The sequence below is a fragment of the Quercus lobata genome, chromosome 4 (genome assembly GCF_001633185.2).
Source record: "Quercus lobata isolate SW786 chromosome 4, ValleyOak3.0 Primary Assembly, whole genome shotgun sequence".
NCBI classification, from domain to species: Eukaryota; Viridiplantae; Streptophyta; class Magnoliopsida; order Fagales; family Fagaceae; genus Quercus; species Quercus lobata.
In genome coordinates, this window is record NC_044907.1 from 32,565,406 (window position 1) to 32,572,322 (window position 6,917).

The 6,917-nt window shown below is 34.7% G+C and overlaps 1 pseudogene; it reads left to right on the top strand.

The window, feature by feature from the left end:
* The first annotated feature begins 526 nt into the window (after positions 1 to 526).
* LOC115985056 lies at positions 527 to 1,923 on the top strand (annotated as a pseudogene).
* The last annotated feature ends 4,994 nt before the right edge of the window (positions 1,924 to 6,917 follow it).

Below are 6,917 nucleotides of genomic sequence, written 5' to 3' on the forward strand. Positions count from 1 at the left end.
TCAATGGGGCTCACTCTAATGAATTTTTAAAAAATTCCCAAAAAGGAGCAAAAGATGGTATCATTATTAATGCTATTGGTTCCATTATAAAGGCAATCCACCTACTGACACACCTAGACTCACACTTAATTTACAACATGCTTAGCTATCAACTTTTGATTGGATTTCAAGACTTACACATGAAACTACCATGAATACTACGTTGAAAAAGAAAAAAGAACAATAGGTGCTCCAATTACAAGATAACACTTAAGTATATTATGGGTTTGGGTTTATAGTTGGATGTGTTCCTAGAATTATTCTTATAGTGGTTAAGAATTGTGTAATTTAATAGCATTACCTGGTTTTCTTTATTAGGAGAATAGGGTTGGAATCTCCCCTCCTCATTCATTATTAAAATTTATTTTAAAAAAAAAAAAAGAATTTTATCATAGTGCATGTGATTATTCTGCTTGTCACTAGGAAAAAAAAGGAACTTGGCGATACGTTGCCTACAACCGTTGCTGGTTCACTTAAAAATAATCGTATGCGCAAAGAGCTGAGCATTGACATTCCAATAGTCATGGAAAATGATCTTATGTGCCACGAGTCGATCATTGATGTTTCACTAGCCATGGAGCCAGCTTGGTGGCCCGAGTGTTGCATCTACAGGGCCCCCAAGAAACTTCGCGAGGTCAATAAAGAGGCCTACACTCCAAAGCTAATCTCAATAGGCCCTTTTCACTATGGTGGAAAAGAACCAAGAGACAAGGATGGTGAAAGAGAACAAAGGGAAATGGAAAAGCTGAAAGTGGGTTACTTAAAGAAATTTTGTAATCGAACTAGGAAATCCCAAAAGGAAATAGCAAGGATCATTGAAGAAAACGAAGAAAAGATTCGCCGTTGTTACTCAGAAAGCTTTGATATTTGCCATGAAGATTTCGTGAAAATGGTTCTATTGGATTCAGCATTTATCATTGAGCTCTTCTTGAGGAGTTACATGGAGGAAGAATATGAAAATGATTATATATTAAGTAAACCATGGCTAAAGATAGGCGTAAGTCATGACTTGATATTACTTGAGAATCAGCTTCCATTTTTTATCCTAAAGGAGTTACACAATCAATTTTCCAGGTCTGAAGAAAACAACAATATTTCCTTTCGTAGGCTTGCATGTAAGTTTTTTCATCTCACTGGCAAGAAATTGCTCGAGGAGGAAATAAAACATTTCACTGATTTGATCAGATATTTCTATTATCCATCTACCCTTAAAAGTGGAAATGGCATCATTTCTGATCTACATAGTGCTACAGAGTTGTACGAGGCAGGAGTTATATTCAGAACAAGTGAAAAGGGAAGAATGTTACTTGACATTCAATTCCCAAACATGCCCTTGAAAAGATGTCCATGCTTCAATTGCTCATGGCTCTTAAATTGCTTACCATGCTTGAAGTGCTTTCCTTGCTTGGAAGGAACTCAAACTTTCCTGTATGTTCCTCAGTTTTTGGTACAAGACAAAACTGAAGGCCTTTTTCGAAACCTCATGGCCCTGGAACAATGTCATTATCCATCTGAAGCTTACATATGCAATTATATATGTCTCTTGGATTATCTTATCAACACTAGAGAAGATGTGGAGCTGCTCGTTGATAAAAAGATTATAATTAACATGTTAGGCAGTAATGAAGCAATTGCCACAATGGTAAACAAACTTGGACTTGAAATTGTGGAAACATGTTCCTGTTATTTTGGTCTCGCTCAAGAGCTTAACAAGCACTATGACGAATGTTGCAATCGTAACATGGGAAACTTGAGAAGTAGCTATTTCTCCAATCTTTGGAGAGGCACTGCAACTATTATTGGTCTTATAGTCCTGGGGTTCACTCTTTGGAATTTCATAAGGCCTTACGTTTACGTACGTCATTAAAAAGATTCAAAACATGAGTTGTGATCAATATCTGTTGGAGTGTATTGGGTTTGGTTTACATGTTATGAATTGCTTCTGAGATTGTCATTTTTTATTCTACGATACCCTTTGCTCCTAATTACCATATAACTGAGTATGTATTTTAGCCAACAATGTTTTATCTACTGTTATTTCACTTTACTACTGAATGCCAATAATAATGTCATTGTTTATTCTAAGGTTAATGCCTACTATTGATTATTCTTTTAAGAATAACTAGCTAATGTTAGGTGTACATGTGTTGCACATGTTATCAGTTCATTTTGAAATTTTTGTACGTTTTTAGACCCTTGTAAACCAGATTGTTTAACCTAATTAATCAACCAAGTTGATTATTAGGTTTATTATTCAGATCTAGTTTAACACAATAAAATCATATCATGTAAAGCAACAGAAATTTAAATAAGACCACGATATGATCACCCAAGAAAACCAAACTAGTAAAAAATTTAGGGAGGATTTAACCTAACTATCCTCAAAGTAAAAAGCAAATCCACTATAAATAATCAAAGTTTACAATAAGACTTAAATCACTAACATTCTATTGCTACCATATGTAGAACTTACTGACATGACCACGTTCAAGCTCCGAATCCATGGACTCCGTCTCTATTAGACCTTTGCAACACAAGCACCCACACTTGTGATAAAAAACACAAACTCTCCTATTTGTGACTCCAAGACTACCCTCGAAGGTTTAGATCATCAGCACCTTTGATGACTAGAGAAGGCAGCAACTTCTACGACACCAGATCTTGAGATTCTTCAAGGAATAACACCAGCAGAAGCTATGAGAGAGCTTTTTTGGTACAAAACCCTAGATACAAAAGAGGCACACTCTTCTCTCTCTAAAAAGCCTTATAAAAAACATGCTTAGGTTTCCTTTATTTACTAGAAGAAGTAGCTCTAAAACCTTAATCCTTTTTGGGCTTGAACTGCTGTTGGGCCAAACTTAAAATTCTGCAGATACGTGTTTCAATCGATTGAGCCTGTCTTTTGATCAGTCGAACCAGGCAAATTCTAAAATCTTTTTTCTACAGCTTGCTTGTTCTTGGATCTTGACTTGTATCACCTTGAGCATTGTTTAATAATACCTATAGACTCTAGGATCTATATCTAGACAAGTTTGTGTTCACGATTTGCTAATTGTTCTAAACTTTTAAGCATTGTCTAACTTATTAAGCATTGTGGGATATAAATTTAACTAAAGCAACAACTAAACCACAGACACTAAAATTAATCATTCCTGCAACCATAAATTGATTGACACAACTTAGATAAGTATAGTTTATAGCTTTTGTTATGTTAGAGAATGAATAAAGCATCAAGCATAATTGTAATCGATCGATCAACAATTTTATCAACACAAATTAAGTTTGACTCCATGACATCTAAATTGTAATCAAATAGCACTAAGAAAAGAATTGGTCTAAGTTTCAAAACACTAACTAAATTTGAGAAAATATTATATAATAAAGAATTGAATACAAAACATTACCTTATGCAACATCAGCAACATAAGCAAATTAAGAGTGGTGATGGATTTGGCTGAGATTAGAGAGAGAGGATAGGGTCTGAGTTTGAGGCCTGAGAAAATAAAAGAGAAACAAATGAAACAAATCAGAGAGAGATTATAGGCACTGGTTAGCTACATCCTCTGATACTAAGGTGAAATTTAAAACATGATACAATACCTCTTTTAGGCATTTGCAATCCAAAATGAAAGGAGCAAAAGTCAATAATTATATAATGTATTAAGTTTGAAAGGATGATGTATTGTGTCTATCGTCTAATCCAGTGTTTTCAAAACAGATAATACACAATCATACCTACGGTTTTCGGAACTGCCTTCTTAAAAAGACCCATCAAAATTCGAACTGAAAGATGACAGATGATAAAGAATTAAAGAGTATTATATTAACCATGATCACAGTTCCTCTAACAACACTATATCCTTAAATTTCACAACTTTTGATACCCATTACTCAATGCTTCTACAATATCAAAGTAAAATACCCTTTTTTTTTTCCAACAAAGCAAGTCTCTTTCTTTTTCAAAAAAGAAATGTAATGTAATATAGAGCATTACTAGCGGGCTTTCCACCAATCTCAACATCAAAATAAACTTTATGGGTCAAGGTGAAACAAATATATGAGCCAAAGATCATAAATTTGTTAAATAATTTAAACGAAGGAATTTAAAAAATCAAAGAAAAACAACCATCAGTAACCTGCCTAAAATAACCCTAACTAAAAAAAAGCAAAGGCTTTACAAATCAATGTCAAGCATCTGTTCTTCCTAAATCAAAACCACTCAGACCACAATACCAAAACCTAAATCATATTTCAAAATTAAAAAAAAAAAAAAAAAAAAAAAAAAAAGAGAGAAATATTTCCCCTGTTTTCATCATTAAGTAGGCTACCTTTCCTCTGTTTGGTTTTAATTGACAAACTTAAATTCAGAGAAAAGAGAAAGAGGAAAGCAAGCGTACTTCGGCAATAAATAAGCTCATCAAAGCTAGACAAGGTACAAAAGACATGTTATGTGAAAATAAATTGACCAACCTTGTTATCAAAAACCAAGAAGAATAGTACAGAACAAAATGTGCTTCCTTTTTCTTCCTTTTTTTTTTTTATTTAAAAAAAAATACCTAGAATGAAATGCATGAATGTTATGCTATGCACATCCTAGAAACAAAAAAAAAAAACAAAAACAAAACCAAAGAACAATGGTCACAAAGGGTAGAGCAATGAAGCACAAGGACCAAGAAGATCAAGACAGATCAGGAACACAGAATCACACCAATTACTTGACGAAGAGTCTCAAACTTACTTCTATCAAGAGTTTTGGTGAAAATGTCGGCATTCTGACGTTCAATAGGAATATACTCAAGACACACAATCTTTCTTTCAACAAGATCCCTAATGAAGTGATACCTAATCTCTATGTGCTTAGTCTTAGAATGTTGAACAGGGTTCTTAGATATGTCAATAGCACTAGAGTTATCACAGTAAACTACCATGGTATCTTGGGATATCCCATAATCAGTTAAAACCTTTTTCATCCAAAGAAGTTGTGAGCAACAACTTCCAGCAACAACTTCCAGCAACAATATATTCTGCTTCGGCAGTAGACAAGGACACAGAATTTTGTTTTTTGCTCATCCAAGCAACAAGATTAGCACCAGTATAAAAACATCCACCAGTGGTGCTTTTTCTATCATCAGCATTACCAGCTCAATCAGAATCAGAAAAACCAGCAAGAGACAGATTAGACTCTTTACTATAAAATTATCCATAATCACAAGTTCCAGCAAAATATTTAATTATTCTTTTGACAGCATTTAAGTGTGAAACTTTAGGATTAGATTGAAATCTAAAACAAACACTAACACTAAATGCAATATCAGGTCGACTAGCAGTCAAATATAATAAACATCCAATCATACTTCTGTATAATGTAACATCAACAGACTCACCTAATGGATCATTTGTTAATTTTGCATTGGCGGCCATTGGTGTTCTAGCATGGGCAGCATTGTCCAGTCCAAATCTCTTGACTAGATTCTTTGCATATTTTGCTTGGTTGATGTAGATCCCTGAATCCGTTTGCTTCACCTATAATCCCAAGAAATAAGTTAGTTCACAAACCTTACTCATTTCAAACATCGCCTTCATTTCATCTGCAAAAGAATGAGCAAGAGAGTCATTAGTAGCACCTAAAACAATATCATCTACATAAATTTGAGTTACAACAAAACTGTTCTTATCCTTTCTTATGAAGAGAGTAGTGTCTACAAATCCCCTTTTGAAGCCATGCTCAGTAAGATATGCAGTTAATCTATCATACCAAGCCCGTGGAGCTTGTTTCAAACCATACAGTACTCTCTTCAACTTATACACATCATCCGGTCTGTGAGGGTCAACAAATCCTTTAGGTTGTTCAACATAAACTTCTTCTTGTAGCATTCCATTCAAGAAAGCACTTTTAACATCCATTTGATATAGCTTGAAGTTCAGATGACTAGCTATAACCAACAATATCCTAATGGATTCCAATCTTGCTACCGGAGCAAAGATCTTATCAAAGTCAATCCCTTCCACTTATGTGTAGCCTTGAGCAACAAGTCTTGATTTATTTCTGATAACAGTGCCATGTTCATCTGACTTGTTCTTGAAGATCCATTTAGTTCCAATTACATTCACACCATTTGGTCTAGGAACTAATTCCTACACATCATTCCGAACAAATTGATCAAGTTCTTCATGCATAGAGTTTACCCAATCAGCATCTTGAAGTGCCTCATCTACCTTTTTCGATTCAAATTGGGACAGATAACATGAGTGTGTAATTACACTTAAGGCTTTTGACCTTAATCTCATGTTGTCATTCAGACTTCCCAATATATTTGAGGAGGGATGATTAAGCCTTACTCTAGAGGAAGGACCTTTAACTAGAGATGTGGATGTACCTCTCTGTTCTGATGAAGGACTAAACTCATGTTGAACCTGTTGAGTCTCATAAACTGGAGTGAATGGTTCAGGACTTGATGGCACAGAAATTGCATCATTCAACACCATTAACTCCTCATCACTATGTTTCCCAACATAATCAACAGGAAGAGAATCATTAACCTCCATAGGCTTATCTTGAACCTGAGTAGTACTTTCTGGATGTGCTTCTGGACATACTTCATCATTGATCACAACATTTGACGATTCCATGACAGTTTTGGTTCTCAGATTATACACTCTATATGCTCTACTAGTAGCGGAGTACCCTAGAAAATATCCCTTGTCACTCTTAACATCAAATTTCTCTAGGTGCTCTCTATCACGTAGAATGTAACAATCATTGCCAAATATCCTGAAATACTTAACGACCGGCTTTTTTCCTCTCCAGAGTTCATAAGGAGTCTTCTTGGAATCAGGTTTGAAATACACCTGATTGAGTGTATGGCAAGCAGTGTTAA